We start from the raw sequence: 27435 nt of genomic DNA, 5'->3' as shown, positions 1-27435 counted from the left end.
TGAGTTTCTTTTTGAATGAAGTGTGTTTCTTGTATGCAGCATATTGTTGAATCTTGCTTCTTGACCCACTCTGCCAGTCTATTTCTTTTGATTGGTGAATTGAGACCATTAACATTGATGGTTATAACTGACACTTATTGAGTTATCATTGTCATGACTTTTTCTTTTTGTTGGATTCTATCCCTTCATGTTTAATTTCTTGTCATGCCTGATGGATTCATTCTGCTGGGCTTCATGGGGTTGTGATTCTCACTGTCTTTTCCTAGATATTGTTTAAAATTTTTTGGAATGCTGGTTTGGTATTCATGAATTTCTCAAGGTGCTCTTTGTCATGAAAGTATCTTATTTCTCCATCAATTTTGAAAGACAGTTTTGCAGAGTACATCAAACTGGGTTGGAAGCTGTTTTCCTTTAGGTCTTGGAATACATCACTCCAAGCTCTTCTTACCTTGAGGGTGTGCATTGAAAAGTCTGCTGCTTTTCTGATGGACTTTCCTTTGTATGTGATTGATTCTTTTCTCTAACTGCTTGTAGAATTTTGTTCTTCTGTTGGGTTTCTGGAATCTTAATAATTGTATGCCTATGTGTAGATTTTTTTTGATCAAGGCTAGTTGGAGTCCTATGTGCCACCCTTATCTGCATGCCAAGTTCTTTTCCGCTGCTTGGGAAGTTTTCTGCCATGACTTCTGTGAACAGTTTTTTATGTCATTTGCACTCTCTTCTGTTTCTTCCTTGACTCTGATCAGTCTTGTGTTATTCTTCTTTGCATCATCTAGCAGCTGCTGGGTTGATTTCTTGTGGTCCTTTACTATTTTATAGAAATTTTTCTTTTCCTGGTCACTAATTGCAATCTTATCTTCTATATCTGAAATTCTGTCCTCACATTGGCTCATTCTGCTGTGTAGACTTTCAGTGAAGTTTTTAATCTCCTGAAAATGTGTTTCCATCTGTTTTATGGATTCTATTTGTTTCCTATGTTGGGATTCCATCATGTTCCTCAGCTCCTCAATTTTTTTTTTGTCTCTGTCCTCTCTAGATTTATTAATCATGTCTTGCACTATGGGCACAATCTCTGCTGTTATGTGAGAAATTATTTGTGATTTCATTTTTTCCAGATCCTCTTTTGTGGCCAGTTCAGGAAGTCCAGGCGGTTGAGTATCAGAATGTTTCATCTTGTTTCCCTTTGCAGTTGCTGATCTGGAAGGCTTGTTTCTGTGTCTTCTCAATTCAGTGGTGGGGTTGGCTGTGCTGCTGGCATCCACGTGGCTCACCTCCTCTATGCTGGGAGCAGTGGTATGGTGGCCCAGAAGCCTCCTCCTCTGCTCTGGGAGCAGTGCTGTGGTGACCCAGATGGCTCCTCCTCTGCACTGGGACCATTATATCTTAAATTTTAAATTTAGTTGCATAAAGTTATTCATAAAATCTTGTTATGTATTTTTATCTTTTTTTTTTTAGGTACCGGTGATCAAATTCGGGTCCTTGTGCTTGTGCAGCAGGCAGTGAAACCACTGAGCTAAATCCCCAGCCCCTTGTTATGTATTTTTAAATAGCTATAGCATTGTTTATGATTTCTTGGTTTTTTTATTGCTAGTATTGATGATCTCTGCTGTCTTATTTTATCTACATTTATTAGTCTTGCTGGAAGTTTATTAACTTTATTAGTCCTCTCAAAGAAAGATTTTTTTCCTAACTCATGTCTATAATCCTGGAACTCTTGGAGGCTGAGGTAGCAGAACCACAAGATTGAGCCCAGCCTGGGCAACTTAGTAACTTAGTCAGACAACATCTCAAAATCATGAAAAGGACTGGGGATGTAGCTCAGTGCAAAGGTCTTGAGTTCATTGTCCAGTATGGAAAACAAAACAGCAACAACAACAACAACAAAACCCTCCAACTTTGGTTTGGTTGATTTTTTTCTGGATTGTAAGTTTATTTTTAATTTCTGTTCTTTATAATCCTTCCAAATGTTTGGTTTTAGCATGCTATCCCTTCTAAACCTTTCTGTACATCTTGTGTTGAAGGTATATTTCTATCTTTTCCTTTTTCTTTTCTTATCTTTTCTTTGTATGTGTGTGTGTATGTGTGTGTGTATGTGTGTGTAGTGCTGAAGATGGAACCCAAGCCTCACACACAGTATGCAAATGCTCTCCCACTGAGTTACATCCCCAGCCTGAACGTGTATTTCTTATTAGCACATTTTTCTTTTATTGACATCTTCTTTGTCTGTTGTGTTCATCATGGTATGTTGTACCTGTAGTAGTTCCTTAGACATCCTAAGTGTCTCATCAGGAAGTAATGAGAGAGTAAATGAGCACTCAGTCTTGGTCAAGAGCAGGAGATGGGACAGGGATCATCAAGGATCTGAGTTTGTCCTAAAACAAGTGGAATGGTGCAACTCAGTTGGGAGGTCTTTGCTCTCCATTTACCTCTTAGACTATGATTTAGCCAGTCTTCCTGTTTATCTGTTTCATGCCAGTCTCCCTATCAAGGATGCCTGTTTTCTTCTTCCTCGTTCCCATCACTCAAAATTATAGCAGCTAGAGGTGCGACAGGCTTCAGTACATAGCATGTTCTATGCTAGCATTCCTGACAGCCCCTCCTTTTCAGTGTTCTCCCAAGGAAAGATTGCCTCCCACATCTCTCTCCCTCACAAAAGAGCCCAAATGCCTCTGGGTCTTTTAAGGGGTACACCGTTGTGACAATGACAGAATGATGTGGGATTAGCACAATGACTCCATTGGGTGTGCCATTAGAGCTTTTCATGTCATTTGGGTGACTGCTGCTTTGTCCACATTTAGCTGGGTGAGCCTCAGATCTGAGGGAGTTTATTTTCAGTGTGGGAAGAAAGGTTTTTGGATCTGTATGGCTGTGTGTGTGTGTGTGTGTGTGTGTGTGTGTGTAAGATTCCAAATTTGATATGGTTGCCCCAACTCCACCTTGCTCAAAAGGTGCAAAGCTCCAGACAGTGAGTCCCAGCATGGTACTTAATTTGAATTTTACAGATGAAGCAAGTGTGAATTGGCTGTGTGTCTGATCCTGTGGATATGTGAGATGGGGGACTAGGAGAGCCAGAGAGAAATATTCCTGGCAAGAGTAGGAAGGCACCAAGGGAGAGATGACAGTGGGCATGACAAATATGATTCCAAATGCTAGGAGAGACTTCAAGAGATTATCTCATTGAGTCCCTTGTCTTTAGGTAGGTAAAGTATCCTCATCCATATCTTAAAGACAACCAATCAAGATCCAGAGATGTTTCATTTTACTTGGAGAAGAAGTTTGAATATGATTTTGCTGTCCTGTGAATTTCAAAGGCTAAAAACTGTGTTTTCTGGATTGCTGTGGTATTTCCAGGACCTAATTCAGTGCCTTTAACATGATGGGTGCTCAATAAATATTTGTTGAATGAATACCGAATATTTACCTGGTGCTAGCAAAAATTCATTTAAGATTTTTTGGGGGCGCAGTCCTGGGAATTGAACCCAGGGCCTTGGCACTGAGCTACATCCCCAGCTCTTTTCTAATTTTTACTTTCTACCTCATTAAGTTACTCAACCTGGGCTGGAACTTGTGATCCTCCTGCATCAGCCTCCAAGAGCACTGGGATTACTGACATTCCTAGCTAAGATATTCTTCAGGGTATTTGACTAATCTGACCCTGAAGTTCTTACTTACTTCAAAGAATACTGATTTCTTTTTGATTCATAGATAAATTATAACAAATAAAGTAAGAGTCTCTGAGCTATTAAATTAGGATTTATTCATATAACAGATTTTCACTGAGCATGTTATACACCCAGATACTAGTCTGGGTACTGAGTAACATCAGGCAGCAACACAATCAAAATCCCTGCCTTCATGGAACCTGTTATAAACAATGTAAACATCAAAATAGATAAGTAATATGCATAGTGCTAGAAGGTAATAAACTCTAAGGGGCATGGTCAGTTTTGGTGAGAAGGCCTCGTGGTATAATTTGTTATATGGGAATTAGGAAAGACCTCACAGAAAAGTTGACTTTTGAATAAAGACTTGAAGAAAGTTAGGAATTGAGCCATATGGATATCTAGGGAAGAAGCATTCTGAGAGAGGACAGCAGGTGTGAAGGCTCTAGGGAAGGAGTGTATCCAGCAGTGGACAAGGAAAAGCCAGTAGGGCAGTGTGGATAGAGCTTCTTGACAAGGGAAGCCAGGACTGGTATAGTCCTGTAAGTCATGAAGAAACTTTACCTTTTACTTGAGGTGAGATAGGAAGCCTTTGGAGAAGTTCCACAAAGGCAATGGCATGATTCAGCTTGCACTGTACTAGGGTCACCCTGGCTGGAGGGGGGATAATAAACCGAAAGAGGGAAAAGGTGGAAGCAAGAAGACATCTGGGAGGCTACTGTAATAACTTCAGTCAGAGGTGATGGTGACTTAGATCAGGGTGGTAGCAGTGTGAGTGGTGGGTGGCAAGGAGTAAAATTCTGGATGGATTTGGAAGGAAAAGTCGAGAGATTTATTGGTGGACCAGAATTGGGCTATAAGAAACAAGGGACAGGGAAGGGCCGGGGTGATTTTGAAGATGTTTGGTTTGAGCAACTGGTAGAATGATGTTGTACTTAACCTGGGGAGAAAGGTGGGAGGAGCAGGCTTGTGAGGGGGAATGTCAGGAACTCAGTTTTAGATGCACTGAGTTTAAGACGGTTAATGGACATCCACAGAGGATATTTAAATCTTTTTTTTTTGGTACTGGGGATCGAACTTGGGTCCTTGTGCTTGCGAGGCAGGCGGCGTAACCACGGAGCTAAATCCCCAGCCCCACAGAGGATATTTAGTAGGCAATTACATACATGATTCTGAAGTTCAGAGGAGAGGTTTGTTCTGGGGAGTAAAAGCATATTTCTGGGTACTGGAGATCTAACTTGGGACCTTGGGCTTGTGAGGCAGGCACCAGAACCATTGAGCTAAATCCCCGGCCCTACACATAGATATTTTTTAAGACCATAAAAATTAGATGAGAACAAAGTCTATGGCATATATGGCCAAATGAATTTTCCTATTTTAGAGACTATTAATTAGTTTCACAGGCACTAACCCAAGGCAGCCATATAGTATACATCAACTCTACCGGTGAGCATAGGGAGGAAAGGAGAATGGATTAGCATAAGCCAGCTTCACTCTTGTGTTGAGTCAGCCACACCATCATTCTTTTTGTGGAGGTGAGGACTTCTGATTGTTACTATAGATGTGCATAGAAGCTCACCTGTATAACGTCACCTCACCAGGCTGACATTGTCATCCACATGTTGAGACATGAGCTGACATGTGCAGCTGAATTCAATTCTTGTTTTTGTCAGTGTTCATTCATCTCAGCATGAGAATTATAGGTAGGGATGACAAATGAGCTAGAGATAACAGACCAAGGTGTGCTTAGTCAACACTCAACTGCCCATGAAAATGGAGAACAGAGCTGCTCTCAACTTGCTGGAGGCATTCCCTTTCAGAGTGTGTCAGCTGGACTATGCTGCACCATTATAGTGGGGACTGGGGGTGTAGTAGTAGAAGTCTAATCATCCCCAAACGTAGACCTACAGAGGTGACTGCACATTAGCTAAGTAGGTGCTTGGTAAGTGCTTACTGCATCCATACTTCTTTAATACTTGGAAAAGGGAGGCAGGAAAATGTGAACGCGTGGCACACACACACTCTCTCAGTTGCCTAAGTCTGATGGTGAATATAGAATGTATGTCCCCTTTGCAACTCAGCCTGCCAACAAGTGAGGTCAGAACTTACATAAGCACAGAGAGCTATGGTGAGTAAACTTAACAGTTGCCAAGACAGCTAGCATTGATTGAGCTGATTAGTGGCTTACAGCATAACAACATATTGTCAAATGTGATTTTTCACTATCACCTTATGAAATGATTCCTATCTCATATTAAGGGAAGCAAAGATGCTGAGAGGCCAAATGACCAGTTGTGTGACCCAGCCTGGAAGTGGCAGGGCATATCTCAAGCTTTTGGCTGTTGACGAAAGAGATGATGCTTTGTCTGCTACCACGGTATCTTATGCTACCTTTTGTGTATCTCCTCTGTGACAGAAGAGACCCTGCAGCAAGTGTAAGAAAGACAGTATGTGGGTATAGAGGGGAGGGAGCCTTTCTCCAGTACTTGCTTTCTCAAGAGATGGATTCTGACCTTTGCTTAAGCCTTTTCTGGGCCATGCCCAGGTTTTCCATGTGCATAGGTGGGGGCATCTACTTACAGAGCCAGCTTTGGGGGCTGTGGGGAGGATCAGGCTGGGCCCAGCTATGAATGCATCTCCTCCTTAGGGGGCATGTAAGACCCTGCCAAGCTGAGAATGCCTGGCACAAGCTTCTCTTGATGCCCAGAATGCCCTGGCCATAATTACAGGGTCTTTGAGTGACAGAAGTAGCAGGGTCCACACTGTGGTCCTGGGTCGGTTAGGTCTAGAGGGACTCCACCAGCTCCCTTGGCTCTGGCTCATTAGTGCTGCCTTGTGCCTGTCACCATACCTGGGCTGTGCTGTAGGAAGTATTGGCATGCATATTCAGGGCTAGATCCTCTGTTTTGCCCTGCTCACCACCAAGAGTCTTCCCCAGTCACTTGGAACTCAGAGAAGCCAGCTCAGTTTACCAGAGAGGTGTTCTCTGCTAAAGTGAAGTGCTAGTGAGTCAGGGTCTTTTTAGGACTATGGCTTCCTTGAATAAGGAGGTGACATTAGAGGAGGTGGTGGGTATATTAGTATGCTCTATCAGCAGTAATCAAGAACACAGACTGGGTGGCCTAAATAATAGAAATTGATTTTCACGTAGTTCTAGAAACTATAAGTCCTACACTAAGGTGTCACAGGCCTCTTCTGAGGCTTCTCTCCTTGGGTTACAGATGGCTGCCTTCTTACTGTGTACTCATATGGTCTTTCTTTTGTGCCTGTGCATCCCTGGGGTCCCTTTGTATGTCCAGATTTCCACCTATAAGGACACTAGTCAGAATGAAATTAGGACTCACTCTAATGGCCTCATTCGGGCTGGACCCAGAGGGTAGATGGCTGGGATCTGAAGTGGTTGCTTATGAAGACCTTGATAACCCATTCATGATTAAGAGCCTTTTCCTAGGTGCTTCGCAGCAGCAACCAACCCCCTCACAATTGGGACCTCCTGTGGTGAAGAAAATATCCAATTTCTTTTATTAAGCTAATTAGGAGAAAAGAACACCCTCTTTTCTCAAATCAGATACTCCAACTGGGGCACAATGATTACTAGCCATCAGCTGTGATGAAAAAGTCCTTTAGAGCAGCATTTCCCTACCCTATTCCCACTTTCTTATTACTCAACTCCTGAGCTAAAATCACCATCCCCAAGCTTTCCATAACTAACTTGGCCACAGTGACATCTCCTTTTGAAAAAGGGTCACTAGTTGACATCTGCAGTACTTAATTGACATATGTTATGTTGTACTTGGAATCTGCTTTTAGGTACACATATACCTAATAAGTTCCTCAAGGACAAGGCCTACACCTTACCTCATTTTTGTCTGCTGGAGGTTAGCAGAGAGTAGGCAGAGAGTAGGTTCTCATATGTTTGCTAAATGATTAAGTGATAAAGAGATTTATCTGAAGCAGTGGTATTTCTTTGGATCCATACATTTAGAAACTTCTGTTTAATCAAATAAAGTCCTTAATAGACTAGTATATGATTTTGTGTATGATGAATTTTGAAAAAATCAAACTGTTATATATTTCAAATTTGAAGACCATAGAACTTATCTCATCTGTCTTGGATTTGTGATAGAAAACAAAAGAACCCAGTTTTGCTTCCTGCTTTGCCCTCAAGGCCTTTTGGGTCTTAGGAAGTTACCGAGCCTCACAGGATCTTTCACCATATGTAGAATGAGAGGATGGAATCGTGGTGATAGTGACTTCTCACCTTGTATTCAGTAGATATGGTTGTCTGGACAATGATTCTGAAACCCAAACCCATTTAAGAGTATCTAAAATAATAAGTCATGTAAACAATTGATCAAGAGAAAGGACAGGTTTTATGTGGTAGAGATGTTCTCTGAGGTCACTCTAAGCAACAAAACTCTATGAATTTATGATTCAGAGAAAGCCCTTCAGACACTTCTGGACCTCCATAGTCATCACCAAGAACATTTGCTTGAATTGTGCTGTGGGTAAGTAGGAGGGCTCATTAGCAGAGAATTCTGGTCAACCAAATGCTGGATGAGTACATAGTATGTGACTTGATCTAAATTCAGGAAAACATGCCCAGGGAGTAGGACTTTCACACATAAATTTGTTTAATTGCCTTGATGTAAAATGTGCAATTAAGAGAGTAATGAGAGTGGTTGCCTCTAGGTGATGATTGTGGATAGTTTTTATTTTCCTGTTTATATTTTTCTGTACTTTTCAAATGTTCTTGTACTACTTTTATAATTAGAAGAAATAAGTCCTATAAAAAAGAATGATGAGCACCCTGCCAGAGTGAAAGAATAAAATTTTTCAAAACTTAATTTCAGTTCATTTCAAAAAACATTTATCCATATCACTTTAAGAAGTATTTACCATGTTGTAGGTGCTGTGAGGGGTTATGGGTAACTGTGATTTGAGATGGAGAGCTGTTCACAGGGCAAGATGTTTCACAGAAGAGAACACTATTGAAGTAGCAATTGATAGCGTATGAAAGGCAGGCATCTCAGGCAGAGCGAATGATACCTGTTCTAGAAGAAATAATGTGCTATCAAGGGGCTGTATGGTCAGGTTAAGGTATATGAGGGACTCTGTTAAGGAATGGTGGAGATTAAGCTCAATGGGCAGACTGTGCCCAGGTCATTGTGCTCACGACTTCTGATTGGTGGGCAACACATTGCAGGAGTACTGCAGGATCCCCAAAAAAGGAAGGCAGTGATAAAAGCAGTGTGTCGGCAAGACTGACAGTCACTGCAGCAGGTGCCAGAGGAGAGGACTCATCAGGCCAGCACAGTGGTTCAGGATGCCAGAATGTTATCTAGGTTTTTGAACAAAAGGCCTTTTAAGATAGTGGACACCTTCATGCTTACCAGGTTTCTCCCCAGTGCTTCTAATTATGATAGGTGAGGGAGAGTGAGTTTGAAGTTGTGTAACTGATGTGTTTTCTAGTGGGTGAGGCTAGGGGTTGCTAAACTCTTTGGAATCGTGATATAATACTTTTGTTGCTTTATTGTCATGTCTTCTCCACCCACCTTTGCTTTCTCCGTCTAATCTTCTCCCACTCCATGATATTGGCATTTAGCTCATATTCATTTTAGTGTAAAATTATATCTGAATTGTGAAATTCATATTTGAGGTCCTTAGAGATTTTTTTTGTAATGCTGTAAGCCAGAGTTTTTAATAATGGGATTAAGGGCTGGGGATTTAGCTCAGTGGGTCTGTTGCCTGCCTTGCAAGCACAAGGTCCTGAGTTCAGTCCCTGGTACCAAAAAAAAAAAAAATGGGGTTAAGTCACACTTCTTAAAGTGAAATCACGAAATTATTGGAGGTGATGAGGTATTGGGATGGGATCTGTGTCCTTCATGTGACTGGTTCATGTCAGGAACCTTTGAAACATGTCCTCAGTGAAAATCTCAAGTGTCTTATTGCATATCCCTGTGTCCAGCTCTTGAGCTACGATAGCAATGAGAGGAGTCCCAGAAACTTTGATTTAAAAATTCTTTAGCAAATCCCAGGGTAGTGGAACAACTCACACCCAAGGAAATTGGCAGACAAGTGGGAGTGTAAATGTCCATAGGATTTACAGGGTGGAAGCAGTGGCTCTATTTCTAAATGAGAACTCAGTAGAACCGGTTTATCATTCTGCTCTTCAAAACAATGAAATCCTTTCACGCAGGAGCTCATTGCCAATGGCCTTCTTTGTAGTTTTATAATCAATTCAAAAATATGTTGTCCCTGGAAGATGTGAGCTTAAAGTGTGAATATAGTCACCGGAATCCTTTGTTTTTTATCATAGAAAAGTCTTTTAGGTGGGGTGTTGATGTCAAGATTAACTCAGAGAAAATTGGCTGCAGTTAGGCCTAAATGATAGTGATCATTCCAAAACTCATCCAGAGTCTGAAAAATGAATATTGAGACTTTATCCTGGCCCAGAAATCATTTGTCCCAGAGTGAAATATGGTCCTTGTAGAATGGCAGCCCAGGCACTCTGAGGTGTAGGCGGGGCTTTCTTTATGAGCCAGGCATGTTTTTGAAATCTTGTGTGTCGATCTGCTTTTTGTAAATGAAGTCTTTTTTTCCCCCTTCATTAACTTACCCTGCAATTCTAGAAAAGTTTAACATTCATTCTTGATTGATCTTGAGTTGGCAGTTAACTGCTAACATTCAACTGTGGATTTTATTGCTTCTTTCTCAATGTTTTTTCTCTCTTTCTCTCAACTGCTTCTGGTGGAAATACGTGTTTCAGGTACAGTGATAGGTGTTGGGAATGTAAAGAGTAATGACAGGTAAATAATCACCAGAGGGGACAGTAGGTACAAATCCTGGGAGTGGTTGTGATAGCACTGAGCCCTTCTTTCTGGGCTGTGAGGGGAGAGTTGCTGGCCAGCCTCACTTGAGTTAAGTGCTCAAAGATATGGGGATATGAGGAAGAGCTTTCTTGGGGGCTGCCCACCCAAAGATGATGGCTCATTGCCTAGAAGGACTTTAATGCTGAGTATTTTCAGTGGTAGCACAAGAAGTCAAGCAGTTGAATGTCTTTGCTTTGTCTTCTACATGGAATGAAGAGTGGCAAAAAGTTTTTGCAGCCTTTATTATTTTTTTGTTTTTTGGTACCAGGGATTGAACTTGGGTCCTTGCACTTGCACAGCAGGTGGTGAAACCACTGAGCTAAATCCCCAGCCCTTTTTGCAGCCCTTACTTCTCTATAATTCCATGATGCCAGGTGAGATCTCCTCCCACAGCTCTGCCATCAGGCATAGGACAAAGCAGTAAGGGAAGTGAGGGAGGGTTAGTTACTTCATTCATTTTTCTGTCAACTACACTTGTGGGCTTTCTGTAGTATGAATTGTCTTACTTTAAAATGCAAGTTCAATCTATAAGATCAAAATATTAATATTCATAAAACATGCCATATCCAAATAAGACCAAAAGGGAAAAGAACATATTATCATTTCTAGTGGGAGCTCTAATATTTGACTAGCTGTTTTAAATAATGATAATATAGAAATTACATTTTTTATCATAAGTAACAACAAAAGACAGTTGAAAGGCTGAGAAAAATGACACATACAACAAAGTTTTGATACAAATAATGTACAAGAAGCCTATATAATTTTATAAGAAAAAGACAAATTGACCCTATAGTAAAATGAACAAAAGATGTGAGTAAGCAGTTTAGAGAAAAGAAATAATGGTGTTACAACAGAAAAATGCAAATTAAAGCAATAAATAGGACACATTTTTCACCTATCAGATTGGCCAATGACAATAGAGACATCAGTGGAATGCTGCATAGCTGTGGTTCTGTGTGTGTGTATGTGTGTGTGTGTGTGTGTGTGTGTGTGTGTGTGTTTTGTTTTTTGTTTTGGTTTTTTGAGACAGGGTCAGTTCAGGTTGGCCTCAAACTCACTGTGATCCTCCTGCCTCAACCTCTCTAGTGCTGGGATTATAGGTGTGCACCACCACGCCCGGCTGTGTGTATTTTAATAAATATGATCTTGTGTTTGTCCTGGAGGATTATTTGTAATGGATTTTTAAATAAGAAAAGGAAGTTTCAGAATAATGTGTATGTTATGATCCTACTTTAATGAATAAACAAATGGCCTAATGCTAGCTATGGATTTGTGTAGCTCAAATGTGCATGGAAGTAGGTGGGAAACAGACACATCTGGCCATAAAAGCTCATCACAGCAGAATGGGAATGGAGGGAAAGTAGGGGAAAGTAAGCATTTAAAAAATATATATCTCTGTATTGTTTCACTATTCCATATTCCTAAGATGTATTCTTTTTGCAATCTAAAAGTTTACAAATAAAATAAGTACTTAAAAGTTAAGAGATGATTAGAACACTTTTTTCTGCTACTTTCTGCCCATAATGTTTGATCCATCTGGGAGGCAGTTACACAATGCCTAGTGAGATCTCCTCCCAGAGCTCTGCCATCAGACATCGGACAAAGCAGTGTAATTAACATTAGTCCCCATACCTGGATATCTCCCTCCCTTTTAGGATCTAATCATTCATTTCTTACCTTGGTTATGATCTTCAAAGAAAAAGTTATCCATTGTCTGCTATGTGCCAGGTTTTCCATGTGTACTGGCTCAAAGCCAGATGGAAACACCTTCCATGTGTTGTCTTTTTTTTCCAGCTCTGACAATTCCTTCAAGGGCTGGTGGGCCAGCACCTTCTGGAATTCCCACAGGCAGCTGCAGCTGGGAGGCCTGACTAACTGGATCCCTGGTTTGTTACCCTAAGTGGGACAGACTTCTTTGGAGGCCTCCTCTCCAAGAACAAACAAACCTAGCCTGATACTGCATAATAACTTTCAGTCTTGGGCTCTGTGCCCAGGGCAGCAGAGCTGCCAGACAGGTGCATGATCCTTGGTTAATTAGGAGATTATACATGTCCTGCAGTCCAGGCTGTATGCTGCTGAATCCGGTCTGATGTTGGAGCCTTAAAGACTTTGGAATAAACCAGATTCCCCTTGAATTGAATGATGCAGGATTGGCAGCTGCACATTCTTCAAGAAGTATCTTTTCATGACTCTGCACCTTGTAGTCTACATGTTGGTGTCATGAAGGGATAGTAAGAAGCAAGACCTAACCTTCTCCTTTGTAATGAAAACAATGTTTGCACAGTTGCTCTTTACTTGTATGCTGGTTTCCAGAGGAGCATGTTATAGAGGCTGCAGTATAATCCAAGGATACATGTTTGGGAATAAGGGAGCGAACTTCTATTCTAAGCACTGTCACTGCTTTTCTGTGTCACTTTGGCAGTGAGGGAAGGGGTGTGGAAGGAGAAGTCTGCCAGGGATTGGCTGTCCCCCAAGGGGCTCTTGCCTCCCTCACAGCAATGCTGGGAGATCAGATCAGCATCAGCTATCTTTACAGATGTAAGCTTTGTTTAATACTTAAATGTAAAATGATTAGTAATAATAGCCTTTATATAGCCTACTTCCTCATATGATGTGCATGGCCCAAATTTACAAAGTGATTCTGCTGGAGGGGTTTCATTTATTAAGTTTCTCACTGCTGAGCCTCTGTGTGCTCCAGTTATGGGCCATGTGTGTCAACATTGTGGAAATGAAATTTGTACCCCCTGGACCCATGCAGATTGATTTGATTCTGGGATGAATAGAAATATAGCCTGTACACATCAAATATGTTTCTAGTGTATCTGCTGTCCGCAGGGTGCTCGGAGGAAATATAAAGACAATCAAGATGCAGTCTCTTTCTTCTAAAACTATACAGTCCAGCCAACAATTTTATGAGGCTTCCAGGAGTCACATACACAATATCACAGTCTTTTGAGTTTGAAGACTATTATTATTACTCTTTTCAATTACCCTTTATTGAGCACCCTCTAGGATGTAGGTTCTGTCTTGGATCTGGTTCCACGGAAGTCAGCTTGGAACCAGAGAATGCATGGAGAATGGATATCAGAGTGTGCTTTTGAGAGAGATGCTCAAGGCTGTAAGAAAACTGAAGTTAAACAGAGAGGAGGCTGGGCTATGCCACTGTAGGTGGATCTCCCTTCAGAGGAGTCTCAAAGAGAGGCAATAGGCAGCTGGGAGATGTGTGTGTCTGCCCTGAAGAGGAATGCTGTGGTAACCTTTCCAGGTACTCAGCTCCTCCTCATCGCCATAGCTGACACTTACTGAATGTTTTCTGTTCACTGTACCTTGAGCTGAGTAATTCCGGTGCATAGTTTCTGATTCATACATTTTTAAAATAAAGCAATTAAGCAGCAGAAAAATTAAGTAATTTACCTAAGATCACACACTATTACATGGTAGGCCTAGGGTGGTAATCTTCACAAAACTGCCTCATGCTGGATTTATCCTTCCCATTGTACAAACTGAGAAACTGAAGTCTTGAGGGATTAAATGATTTGCCCAAAGTCACAGAACTAAGAAAAGGTGAGGCCAGGGTTTTCGTATTAGACTGTAGTGTCTGGCAGAGATTATCTTCCCAGTGAGAGACACTCTGTTCTGGTTGGATGAGGCTTCACAGGCCTTGGGTAATTTGTAGCCTACCACTTCCCTCCTTTCCATATTGTGGACAGAATTATGTCCACTGTTGTGAGTTAATGAACATAGTCTTTGCAGTCAGGTAGACATGGGCTTGAATTCTACCTGCACATTTTGCCATTTGTGTGCTACTTGGCTGGGAGCTCAGTTTCCTCATCTGTGAAATGGGGATAATGATGACTTCCTTGGGTCAATACTTGGATTAAAAGAAATCAGGTATAAGAAATCTCTCAGGCCACTCTCCCTGCTGTCCTTCCACCCGCAAAAAGATCCGAGGTCCCATGAAGATCTTCTGAAGTTGGGTACTCTGAACATAGCCATGGTTTATTGATTTGGCTTTTCTTCATTTTCTTCCTCCTCTCAAAGTCTTCTGTGCAGTTTGTTCAGAATTCTTATACCAGCCCGCTAGTTTAATAATAACACAATTCTTCTTAGAAACAAACATACCGACAGGAATTTTATCTTACTTTCACTGTCTAATTGGCTGTGAACTCACTTTTACTAAGTTTTTTTTTTTTTCATTGAACGTATGGAGCATTGAGCATTTAGCTTATCTCAATGTCCTCCTCCTCAGCCATATCTTGTATTTATTAGGAAGCCAATTAGATGTGTGTTTGCCTGGTGGGTGTACTGGATACTCCAGCCATTTCCAGCAATAAGTGGTAACAATCTTCTAAGCCTTCTGTTCCTCATTACCCATGGAGGTGGGAGCCTCTGTTCTTCCATGAGTCTGTGGCCCTCAGTCTGTATGAGTTCTGCCTCTCATGCCCCTTCCCATGTACTTCTCCACACTAGGCTACCCTTCCTTGGTCACTGAACCCTGTCTGCCTTGTGTAACCTCCTGCTGCTTCTAACCCTCAAGTCCAAGTGGGCTCCCTCTTTCCTCTTAAGCTAGTCATTCTTTTCAGCAATAAGTCCCAAGGGCAACCATGCCACCCTAGCTGGACTGTTAGCATGTGACCAAGGTACAGTGGACAGATTTCAGTGCATCTACACTGGCTGTCAGCCAGGTGTATCATTTTTGTCTGTCAGGCTGAACAGCTGTCTGCTCATCTCACGTGAAGCAGCAGCCTTTCTAGGAGCCCAGTCAGAGGTGTCCAGGTGGGAATATCCTCCCCGAAGCTTTCAACTCACCAAAGCTTAAATCCTCTGCTTGGCTCAGGTCTCAGCATAGGAACCTGATGCCTGGTCATCCTAGAGAGGAGCAGTGGGAGGGGCTGTACCTGTTTCTAAGACAGCACCCAGCTGAGATCCTGAACCCATTTCATTCGTAGGCAATTGTGAGGTGAATCAATCTCTTCACCCACTCTTTTTCTCCTCCCTTTTCCTCCCTCTCCACAGCCTTCTGTCATCTTTCCTCCTCCCTACTCAACTTCAGGCTTTCTCAGTTCTCAGATCACTTTCTTTGACTTTTCTTTATTTTTACTCTTGGATACATCTGTATAGCAACTGAGGCTACTCATGGTAGCCAAAACCACCCCTTTTAGATCAATAGGAACTTTAGCAGGCCTCCTTTGAATGGCTTTTTCTTTGTTAATTTGCACTGCTATCACAGAATGTGTAATTTGTAAAGAACGGAAATTTATTTCTCACAGTTCTGGAGTCTGGGAAGTCCAAGATCAGGATGCTGGCATGTGAGGAGAGTCCAGTCTGTGTTACTGAGATATCACTTTGAATGCTGTATCTTCCAGAAGGGAAGTATGCTGTGTTGTGGTGTGATGAAGATACAGGGTGGAGTGGTGGAATGGAATCTCTCCATAAAGCCCTTAATAATGTTGATCAATGAGGCTCTGCCCTTATGATCTGAACACCTCCCAGAAGGCCACATCTCCCACAACTGTTGCACTGGGATTAAATTTCCAATGCCAGAATTTTGGAGGACACATGCAGATCATAGCAGTCTTGTTAAAATGCAGATTGCTGAGTTTCACCTGGAGTTCTGATCTGGAGGCCGTTTGGGGACCCAAGCTCCTGCTCCAGGCCTAGGAGCCATGATCTGAGAACCTGTGTTCCAGGCTGTGTTGCTTAGTGTTGGCTGGCATATTCTTTTACATTTTGATTTGCAAATGGTTGGATTCATCCATGTATATGGCAGATGTTTAGTGAATACCTATTCAGTGTCAAACTCTGGTACTTGCTATCCAGGGAAACATAACACCCTGTCCTCCAGGAGTTCACAGGTTTGTATAGAAGATAGACAGTAAATATATATTATATGCTGTGATAAAAATTACAATCTGGAAATAATAAAAGAGTTTAAGAAATAGGCAACAGTATCCCTATTCATAGCAAGTATTTAAGTGAGTTGAATGTAATTAATGGTGATTCATTCATTGACTGTTTTTCTTTGCCAAGTGTGGACTGCAGAGAACTGAGCTCAACCTATTGTGGAGCATTTACTGTGTTTCAGATAATATACTGAGTAGAGAATGTGTTGGTTAAGAGTGCTAATGTCAGATGGGCTAGGATGTAGTCCTGCCCTGTTATAGTCTAGGCAACCTCAGCCTAATAACTCAACTAATCTGTGCCTCAGTTTGCTTATCAGAAAAGAAGGTTATAATAGCAGTAGTATATGCTTTCTAAGGGTTGTTGAGATTACAATAAAACTTTGCTAATGTAGGCAAAATATACCCAGTAATTGCTCCAAAAAAGGTTGACTCTTGCTACCAATATATTTTGGCCTGATGCTAGATATCACAGAACTGGCCTCAAGAAATTTATAACATCTAGACTAAGTAAATCTCTAGATTTAGCCAAGATGATGAGAGAGGGTTTGAATGTGTTGGTTAGAGGACCCCAAAATGGGCCTGGAAAGCTTCTGGATTGCCAATCAAAGGAAGTAGCTCCTGCTGGACACTGAGATGGAATATAATCAAGGCCATGGAGGGTGGCTGGAATTTTTACAGTCAATAATCAGGGGTGGGGTGGGTGAGTTGTTAGGATTGACACTGAAAAACATTCCAGAAAAAGGAGCACCTCTGGCTAACCCCACTAAACAGGACTGAGTACTCCAACTGGGACATGAGAGTGTCAAACTTAGACTTGCCCGGCCTGGCAGTCTAGAGAATCAGGGTCACCTTCCCTGAAGGATGCTCTCTGCCCCACCCATCACCTTTGGGTCCAAGTACCATAGGGGTACTCCTGTTTCCTAGCAATGCCTTCAGGTGTAGAGACTGTGTTTTCTGCTGCTTCTCCAAGGGGCTGCCCCTCGCCTCACTTTGATAGCCTCACCTGTATTCCTGAGAAGTGCCTGTTATTCAGAAATTTGGGAGAGTTCCCCTGGTCCTTGCCTGGGACCCTGCAGGACCTGCAGCTCATGGTCAATCATGTTGGGCCAACTCTGTCTTTTCCCCCTCTGGGACCCAACTTCACAGCAGCTGCTACTGTAGCTGTAAGAAAAACCAGAGTCTGCAGTATTGTTTTAATCCTCTCCTGAGTTCATCAGAGATGAGTAATAGAAACTTTCTCTTCCAGAGAGTATTAGAAGTCACTCTTTGTGGCAAGATATACCTGTGCAGAGCTCATTAAATGATAATCTGTGATAAACCCCCTCTAGTCATCTACTTGCTCTTAGATGGGCCGGGGACAGGGAAACTTCTAGGAATTTAATTAACTCTTTGAGAAATCTAGGAATTTAATTAACTCTTTGAGAAATCTTTTTCATCACCTTTTCTTTTTTTCCTTTCCTTTTCCCTGCCTCAGATTTAATCAGAGCTATATATTCAATTTATTAACTTATTAATCCTCCTAACAAACACGTGGTGAGCAACTACTGAGTGCTAAGTTGAGGTCTGGGGCAGTAACACAAATAATCAGACCTGTTCCTTGTCTTAGAGGAGTGTTCAGGCTTGTAGAAGGGACTCACATGTTATCCCTCAGTGATGATGGTGCAGAGTTAAATGGTGGGATTAAATGCAGGGAGCCAGGTGTGATGACCTCTGGGAAGATTCCCTAATGAAAATATTATAGTTAGAATCTAGAATGTCCGGCAAAAAGTTTGACGAGCTTTTAGACAGTGATTAGATCATGAGGGTGCTGATCTTGTCAATAGATTGCTCATCTATGAGTTCATTAGCTGAATGGGCTTTTACATTTGATCTTAGCCAAAAGGGCAAGAAGCGATTGAATGGGCTTTTAAAAGGTGGGGTGTAGTTGAAAGAAGTGGCTCATGCGGGCATGATCTTGGGTACTAAATTGTATTCCCAGGTCCTTTTTGTCTGCTTCCTGGCTGTCATAAGGTGAGAAGCTTTTTCTTCTATCATGCCCTTTCATCATGCTTCTACCTTACCATAGGCCTAAAAACAATGGAGCCAGCTGACCATGGATTGAAACTGTGAGCTAAGATAAATTTTTCCTTCTTTAAGTTGGTTTCTTCAGGTATTTGGTCACAGAGACAAAAAGGTTGACCAATGTAGAAGTAAGCTGTGGCTTTCAGGTAGGAAAAGTGAGGAAGGCATTCTAGGAGCTCAGAGATAGGGGAAAAAGCTCAGAGACAGGGAAGATGGCATAGTAGGAAATTACAACTAGCAGGTTATGGTCATGTGACTCTGTATTTTGTGCAGCATGTGTGTGAAAGAGACAAACCAGGCTAGTTAGACTGGGGTCTATCACACTAGGGGATTTGGCTCGGGCTGTTACAGGGTGATAAGCCAAAAAGGAACAGGGCAAAATGTGCTGGTTAGAAATGACAACTCTCCCCTGTTCTGAGGACTAAAGCCAACTGTGATTGGGAATCTCTCGTCCCACTTTACAAGATCTCCCTGGCAACAGAATGGCTGTTGTACAACTAGCCAGGGAGCCAGTTGTGAGAGGCTTCCAACCTTATCAGACATCTGGGGAAGAAAAGAAACTACAAAGTTAAGGTTTAGACATCAAAGGAGTCTAAATTATAATAAAATATTTAGGTAAAGATGTTTTAATTGAGTCTTATTATTTCCAGAATGAGGTCTGACTGGGTCTCCGTTGAATCTGCAGTCCACAGCTTACACGTGTCTTTATATTACTTACCCATCATGACTGATCTTAGCACATTCTACTTGCATGATCAGAACAGAAAGCTGTGCAAAAACTGGTAAAAGTAAAAAGGAACTCTTTTCCAGATTAGGGGCACAATGAGTCTTATGGTTTGTGTCTAGATGTCCCTCTAAAGCCTCATGCAGTCTTAGATGGGGCTTTTTCAGAGGTGGCTGAATCTAGAGTGTGTGATGCTGGGATTAAGGTTGTGTGATTACTAAATCAGTACACTGATTGGTTTGGCACTGCCCTAATCTTAGTAGCCAATATAGAGTATAAAAGGGACAGAAAGAAGCTGCTAAGGCCTCTTGCTTGCTTTGCTACCTTCTGCCCACCATGAACTGTTTCTTCTCTGAGATCCTTATCTGTTATGCCATCCTGCCTTGGAGCCAGCCAAATATGGGCTGAAACCTCTACAAACTGTGAGCTAAATAAACTTTTTCTCCCTTAACTTTGGGCATTGGATATTTTGTCTCAGCAACAAGAAAAGTAACTAAAATAATGAGCAATATTATTTTATTATCTGTAGTCTGTTTCAACCTAATTGTGCCTCAAACCAATGGGAATGCTCAGTTGGAATGAGCTTTGTGTTTGTTGGGGGATGAAAATAACCAAGAAGAATCTCTGGGAGGGAGCAGCAGAGTGAGCAAGACAGTGTCAGTCAAAGGATGAGAAAAGAGAAGGGGATTGGGAATTGGTAGAATTGAAACCCAAGAGAGTCCAAGAGAGAAGGAAGAAGCAAAGGAGTTGGAATGGAAGGGGCCTCCACATCTTTTGTCTGATACTCAAAGGAGAACCCCCCTCCCCAGTATTCCTGACAAATCATCACCTGGCAAGGGATTCCTATAAACAATAATTGTATGGGACTGGGGAAGGTGGATTGGGCTCCCACAAAAAGAAGTGGCCAGCCTCTGAGGGCTCTGACTGCTCCTAAATTCTGCTAGTGGCCCTGAGAGATGAAGAGAGTGATATCTTATGTACACCTATAGCTCTGTATTGTAGGAAACTGGTTCAGGAGGGCCACCTTGGAGAACCTCACCCACGTCCTTTCATGCTTAAGGTGATAAATAGGCATTAGGACTGGACATTTCATTATGTCCACATCAATATCAATGAAATTTACTGATAATGGTTTCCAAAGATGCTGTTTTGGGCTCTGGAGAAAGAAACAGTTGCAAGCCATGGATCCTTGCTTTCAAGCTATTATTGAGCAGGAGGGCTTCCTGTGTCCACAAAATATATGAAACTGATTGTCCTGGGGCTTCTTCAGGAAACCAACTGGGCTAACCAGTTGCATAATGTCTGAGACACAATCATTAATTAAAACAGAGATGTTCAATGATAAATTAATTCACCTTCTGCTCAGAATCTGTTGAGTAGGGAAGAATGGAAGCCAAGAAAAATGAGTATCTGAAGCCTTTTTTGAGTGTCTGTTCTCATATGCTATGCTGAATATTTGAATTAGCTAAGTGCACTTGCTGTATGTCAACAGAGATGCCATTTTACAGGTGAAGTATTTATTTCCAAAGAAAGAAACTCATAAGCCTATGAAGAATAAAAATGCCAGCAGAGGTCAGGGATTTAACTCAGTGGTTCTGGCGCCTGCCTCAAAAGCGCGAGGTCCCAAGTTCAATCCCCAGTAACCCCCCCCCCAAAAAAGAAAAAAAAGAATGCCAGCAGATTTGTAATCTTCCATTAGTCAACAGCATTGAGAATCTCCTGTTTGTAGAATAATATCTGAGGCATTGGTAGAGTAAACAGAAAAAAAAGACGCAGTTCTGTCTTTGAGAAACATTTAACCCTAATGAGAAGGGAGGGCCAATATGTAAAAGAAACAGAACACATATAAAGGTCTGTATATAAGTGCCTAAGTGCAGCCTTTAAGGTTCTGTTTTCTATTATAAGAATTTGTACTCATAACTTAGCTTTCTTATGGATATCGAAGCCCTTTATGACTATTTGCTTTTCTCATTAATCTTGTGCAAAATACACCTTCAAAGGGGATGAATGAATATGTGTGGTCCTGTAAAGTGTTATTATTCCTACCTGTTTTTGTCTCCTTGGAATGTTTTCCTCTGTTGATTGGCCAATCAACATACTTATACTTCAGTGGCAGGTGAAAGTACATTCCCAGCAAGGCTTACATGACATCCCTACCTTCATTCCTTCTTTCTTTAAATTACAGTATTCACAGGCATGCCTTCAGTGGTCTTAACCTTCAGACAAAGTGTCCTAAACTTAAACATGGTCTTAAACTTGAGGTAGCTTCCAAATGAAATCATGAGGCAAGACTAATTACACACAAAATAATTAGAGACAACAGAGCTATATATAATTAAATGCCAAACAGAATAGGTAGACCAGAAGGATTTTGCCTAGTGGTTGGAAGTCAGAAGTCCTGCATTATAGTTCTAATGTAACCAGTTAGTGGGGTACCTTTTGGCCACTTAGATTTGAATGCTTGTTCTTCATCCATAAAATGTTCAATGTAAGATGCTATGATTCTGCCCAACTCTACAAAATGAGTTAGAGTGCTTATATCGGATTGAATGGAAATTGTGACTATCAGGAGGGTATGAGAACCACTGGCAAAGTGATAAGTGAGGGTAAACAGGAAAATTGATCCCTGATGACCTTAGGACATGGATGAGAACCAGCAAGGGACTGGTTGAAGACCTCCCACCTGGTATCATTTAGCATGCTCCACAGTAGAGGGGATATCAAGTCCATATACCTTTTGCCCTTTCTAAGACTTGCCTTCCCACTCATTCTGAGTCTTTGTGGTGCCTAAGGCTGTTTAAAGAGCGCAGCGGGTCTTTCATCAGCTTGCCTTATGGAAGGGATTGAGGTGCTTTTGCTGTTCACTGCAGATGTATTCTCTGTTAACTCTCCCACTTGAATTTACCTGCTTTGGTCATTCCACATAGAGTGATGATGGTGGGTGATATCAGAACAACACACTGCACTGAGAAGCAATACACTTGCTTTTTCCCAGAGCAAAACAGCATCCCAGCCTGGATGGCTCACCACAGGCCAGCTGCCTCTGTTGGCCATGCAGACGCCTTGCAAACGTCTGCTCCCCAGAGCCCTGTGGAGGCTGCATACGCAAGCCCAACTTCAGTGGTCTTAACCTTCAGAAAAGTGTCTTTGCAGAGGAGCTTCTTTTAAATTTTCCCCAATAATCTTTGTTTTTTAATAAAACTATAAATGATATTTAGTTACTATATAAAAATTGTAAAGTATAGAAAATTATAAGGTTTTTAAAAAAAATTCACATTAACTGCCCCTCTCCCACTATCATCGTTAACTATTTTTACTATTATGACAAAAATAGATTTTTTAATATCTACACAGGACTATTTAAATTCATTTTAGAAAAAAAATAGTCCTTTTAGTGGAGATTTTCAAATATGCACAAATGAAGAGACAATAGAATATTGAGCCCTATTGTCATCTAAATCCAACTTCAAAAGTTAGTAGAAGACCTTCTTTAAAGGATCTGTTGAAAGCTCATTCCTCTTGGGCTTATAGACCAGAATTCAGAAAAAGAGGACAGGATAAACATCACATGACATCAGTATTAGAATTATTCGAACATAACCAAAAATAGATGTAAGTAGACGAGAGCCCAAGGCCCCATGGATTTTGTGGCTGTCACTTGAATGGACTTGAGCATGATAGCCTTCCTGGTCCTGCATGGCCCTGTGTGCCCTGCTTTGGTTGATAGTTACTCTCGAGTTGCCTTTCCAAGGATGTGGATGGATTTTCATTGACACATCTGTACCTGTCTGCCCAGCACTCATAGCAATGGCCACCCACACATGGCATGGAGACTATGTTGTCTATGAAGTGGAGCCTGACTCCCTGGCCAGGAGCCCCTGACTCTGGAACCCTTAGCATCATCTCACCACTTGTACATAGGGTGGGGAGTACTGTCTTTCTCTGCTCTTCCTCTTTGCCAAGCTGGTTTGGCTTAACTTTCTCACTGAAGAAAGAAGGGAAAGGAAGAGTAAAGGAAGAATAAGTGTCAAAATAGTAAGTTTCTCCTCCAGGTCCTTTAGGATCTGGACTAAGGCACTGCTGCAACTTCAGAGACAACCCCTGACCCCTTCGGGAGGAAGTGACTTCAGCAAATCTAAGGGACCTGGAACAACCAGACTGAACAACCATTCCTTTCAAGGGCCCCTGGCTAAGCCAGATGCTGCCTTGGCACTTGCTTGTGTGGGGAGACTTAGCATGGTTATTAAATATGCTCAGGGATCTGAAATATAATAATGCCTGGTCTACTGGGCCTGGCAGACTGAGCCTTCTGGCTGGGTGGCAGCAAGTGCTTCTGCTTCCCTTGGAGTTCTCAGTCTTCACTCTTGCCACCTGCTCACCCAGCCCTCTATCTTTATGGGGTCTGGGAAGATAGCTGTTCTTTTCCATCTGTAAGACTCTAGTGGTGGTTTTCCTATTTGTCTTTTGTTCTCCTATTGAAGGTGGAAATAATATGGTGAGAATGCTTTTAAGAGTCCTGGGACTAAAGGACATATGGAGAGTCAAGGATCCATAAGAAGTTGGCCCACTGTGTTTCTAGATTATGGCTCCAGGTCTGCCCATAATTTGCCTGTATCCTGAAGGAAGTACTTTGCTTCTCTAGCCTGTTTCCTCTTCTATCAAATGATAGGTTGGACGATAGCTTCTCATAATGCTCTTTTAAGAGTATGACAACAATTGCTGGTATGCAGGTGACCAGGTTGGATGATGCATGGATTGGAATTCAGCACTCTCAACAGCTTGTAGGGTATACTGTATCTTGTGTCCTTTTCCTAAAAGGTGGTCCTGACCAGAGGAGTACAGTGGCTCTCTCCTTAAAACACCATCCAACTGGTGTGACTTAGGGACAGAGTGCTGACAGCCTGATAAAGTTGGTCACAACTCTGATGAGAGGGATAGAATACATGAAGTCAGATTTCTTATAAACTTATATTGGGTTGGAGATTCTTGTGGTAGTGATAGAATGAGGGGCTGTGTGTTAGTTACTTGTCTCTTGTTGCTGAGACAAAATACTTGACACCCAAAGTTAGAGGGGAAGGGTGTTATTTAGCTCACAGTTAGTAGAGGTTCCAGTCCATAATCAGCTGGCTCCAAGGCAGGGATGGTAAATAGGCATCTCAGAGGAGAGAAACAACATGGACCTCACAAGGTAGCAAAGGCAACAAGAGACCTTAACAGTGTCTTTCTGTTTCTTTTATTTATTCAGACTACTTAGGGTGGGTATCACCCACACCTTAATCCTAGTGCCCTGGGGCCTAACTCCACTGTGAATCAACCATGTACTCTAGATTCAGCAACCTCCAAAATAGCCTGACCCCATGAGACTTTGGGGGGACTTCTAGACACAAACCATAACAGGGTACTTAGGAAATACCTATAAGGATGTGAGGAAAGCAGATAGGTCAGTGGAAAAGCTAGGCAAAGATGTGATTTCAGAAGTTTTAGCATCAGCCTGATCCCATAGGCAGTTCCAAAGTATGAACTGGATCATAGAGGTTCTTCCATCCAGAGTGAAAAAGGCTGGCCCGCTGATCCACCAGCACTAGCCCCCTCACCACCACCATGAGCAAGCATAAAACCCCAGGTAGGGCTGGTCTGTCTGCAAGGGGCAGGCTCTTCTGAGAAGAATGTAGGCATAGCCATTAGCAGTCCATACACATAGCAGCTGGGGGATGAATTTCTCTGAGAATCTACCACATCCACACTGGTGAGAGCTGGGCAAGGAGGACGGGAGAGTGGCTGATTTCCTGTGAATGGCTCAACATACAAGAGGAAGTGTTCAGATGGGATTTCCCCATTAGGCCCATCTGACTGATGGTGACAGGAGTCAAGATGCAGTTACATTTGTGGAGGGGAAGATGGTGCTAGAAAGGGGGCCAAGGGAGGGTCAGAGGGTTTCTTTTTCTTTTGGTACCTGGGATCTAACTGAGGACCTTGTGCTTGTGAGGCAGGCATGGTACCACTGAGCTAAATCCCTGGCCCCCAAAGATTTTCTTGATGCTGATGACACAGGTATGTACACCTTGAGAAAAATCTGTCAAAGAATGCCTTTGCAGTTTGCATATGGTTCCAAGTAGCATCTGCCCAGGTTTCTGCAGAACTGCCGTTGTGAGGCAGTAGCAGTTTGTGTCGAGAGGGCCCTTCTTGTTCCTTCTGGCATGTTCCCTGCTTCTTGGCACTTTTTAACCTTAACCTTCTTCTGCCCCTCTTTATTCTGCCCCTCTTTATTCTTAGTAAACATTTTTGATGCCTTTCTGGCCTCTGTTTTCTCAGCCAGTGTATTCTTTTCTCTGAAATAAGGCTTAACAAATCCTCCTCTTCCCTTCTGGCCCAGAGCAGACCTACTTTCCCTAGTGCCCTGTGGTCCCTTATTAGCACTGATCACAGCTTACTCTGTGTGTGTGTGTGTGTGTGTGTGTGTGTGTGTGCACGCGTGCACCTACATACATGCTCGGTTGTTTCATGTGGGTCTCCCTCATGACATTGTAAGTTTCACAGGGACCAGGACCGAGCCTATTTTTGCCCACTACTTACCCTTAACCCCTTGAAGAGAATCTGTCCCACAGTAGGTAGTCCACAAATTTATGGGACAAAGTAATGGCATTTCAGCTGAGATGCATAATCCGTCACTTGGGATGGGAAGGGATCTGTCCTGCTTGGGGCTGGAAGGAAGTGGGGCCCAAGAGTGGGCAAGTCAGCTTGTGAGGTACAGGACGCCTGTCGCGTGGCCATGAGGAAAGGTGTGGAGGAGTCGGATCTGTCCTGGCCTCTGCCCTCTCCTTCCTCCTTCAGCGCTCTCTGAATGTCCTTGCTTCTGGGAGTGGACAGTGGAAACTGCGGCAGGTGCTTTCGCTGAAACAAATGCCCTGGCCTTTTTGGTAGCCCAGAGTATCCACTCCGGGAGGCTGAGCTCTCTGTTAATTAGTGAAGCCCATTCTCTCCTTGAAACGGAGATTTAGGGTCAGCTGTAAGCAGAAGCTATTCCCATGTCCATCCGTTGCCTCTTTCCCTCAGGACATTTGGAAATTCTGGAGACATTTTTGGGGGGAAGGGGGTACCAGGGATCAAATTCGGGACCTTGCGCTTGTGAGGCAGGTGGCGGAACCACTGAGCTAAATCCCCGGCCCCTGAAGACATTTTTGATTGTCACAACTGGAAGAGTCCTCCTGAGATGAACTGGGTAGAGGTCACGGATGCTGCTAATGCACAGCACAGGGAAGCCTCATGACAAAGAATTATCTGGCCCAAAATGGCAGTCATGCCATGATTAAGAAAACCCTGCTATAAGTTGGGCTTTGTAGCTTCTACCACCCCTAGCATGGAAGACAGATGTGCCTCAGAGACCCTTTGTTTCTGAACAGACCCTGGAATCTGTGTTTTCCTTCTTTCCAGCCCTCACACACTCAGCCTACCTGATTAGAGATGCTCTGTGAAGGGGGTCCTTGTACAAGGGGGCCTTTGGAGTGTTTTTTACAGAGCCCCACTGAACACTGGTAGAGACCTATTTCCAAAGTTAGGGCTGTCTTCACAGCCTCAGCCCAAAAGAACCAGGGTACCTCCTTCCTCTTGCTCTATAGATCTCCATCTTTCTCTCTGATCTTGCTCCTCTCACCCCACCTTTCAGCATCTTCTCTCCCACCCCACCCCCGAAGATTAATGTGATAATTGCCATGTGTGCCTGTTTACATAGGGAGTGGGTGAGCTCACCACCCCCAATCAGGCAGGTTCCCAAAGAAACGTGTTCCCACAATGTCAGGCCTGGTACCCACTGAGCACTCCTGTGCAGGTGGGCTGCCACCCCCAGACTGCTTTCTCTGTCTGTCATCTCTCTTGCTGTGTGCACATGTGCATGTGTGTGTCACTCAGGAAAGCGACAGGTGAGAAGGAGGGAGAACAGCCAGACTGCCAGTCTAAAGGAAGGTGTTGTAGATGCCAGGGCCATCAGCACCCTGAATATGAAGACATTGACCCAAAGAAAGCACTTCTCTGTAATATCTGACACATGGTAGCTATTACTAGTCAGGGTGTGACAGAGAGACAGAACCAATAAGACATAGGAGAGGGGAGTTATTAGAGGAACTGGGACATGTGATCACAGAGGCTGAGAAGTATCACAGCAGACTGTTGGTAAGCTGGAGAACCAGGGAAAACAGTAGTTTGGCTCAATCTAA

General features: G+C 42.6%; 1 protein-coding gene and 1 long non-coding RNA gene across 10 annotated transcripts in view; one reads left to right on the top strand and one right to left on the bottom strand.

Moving 5' to 3' along the window:
- Positions 1-12457, bottom strand: part of LOC147823121 (uncharacterized) — a 48537-nt gene extending 36080 nt beyond the window's left edge. Inside the window, exon 1 of the long non-coding RNA XR_015444560.1 lies at positions 12215-12457. This is a non-coding gene — a long non-coding RNA (uncharacterized LOC147823121). The remainder of the gene's footprint in view (positions 1-12214) is intronic.
- Cacna1e (calcium voltage-gated channel subunit alpha1 E) overlaps positions 1-27435 on the top strand; it is a 485327-nt gene that overhangs the window by 308425 nt on the left and 149467 nt on the right. The gene's annotated exons all lie outside the window — the stretch shown is intronic.

Source organism: Heterocephalus glaber, unplaced genomic scaffold, assembly GCF_053883595.1.
Source record: "Heterocephalus glaber isolate CG9 unplaced genomic scaffold, H.glaber_assembly_v1.0 deba00001600, whole genome shotgun sequence".
Taxonomy (NCBI): Eukaryota; Metazoa; Chordata; class Mammalia; order Rodentia; family Bathyergidae; genus Heterocephalus; species Heterocephalus glaber.
Note: the sequence above shows the minus strand (reverse complement) of the source record. Positions and strands in the feature narration are given on the sequence as shown.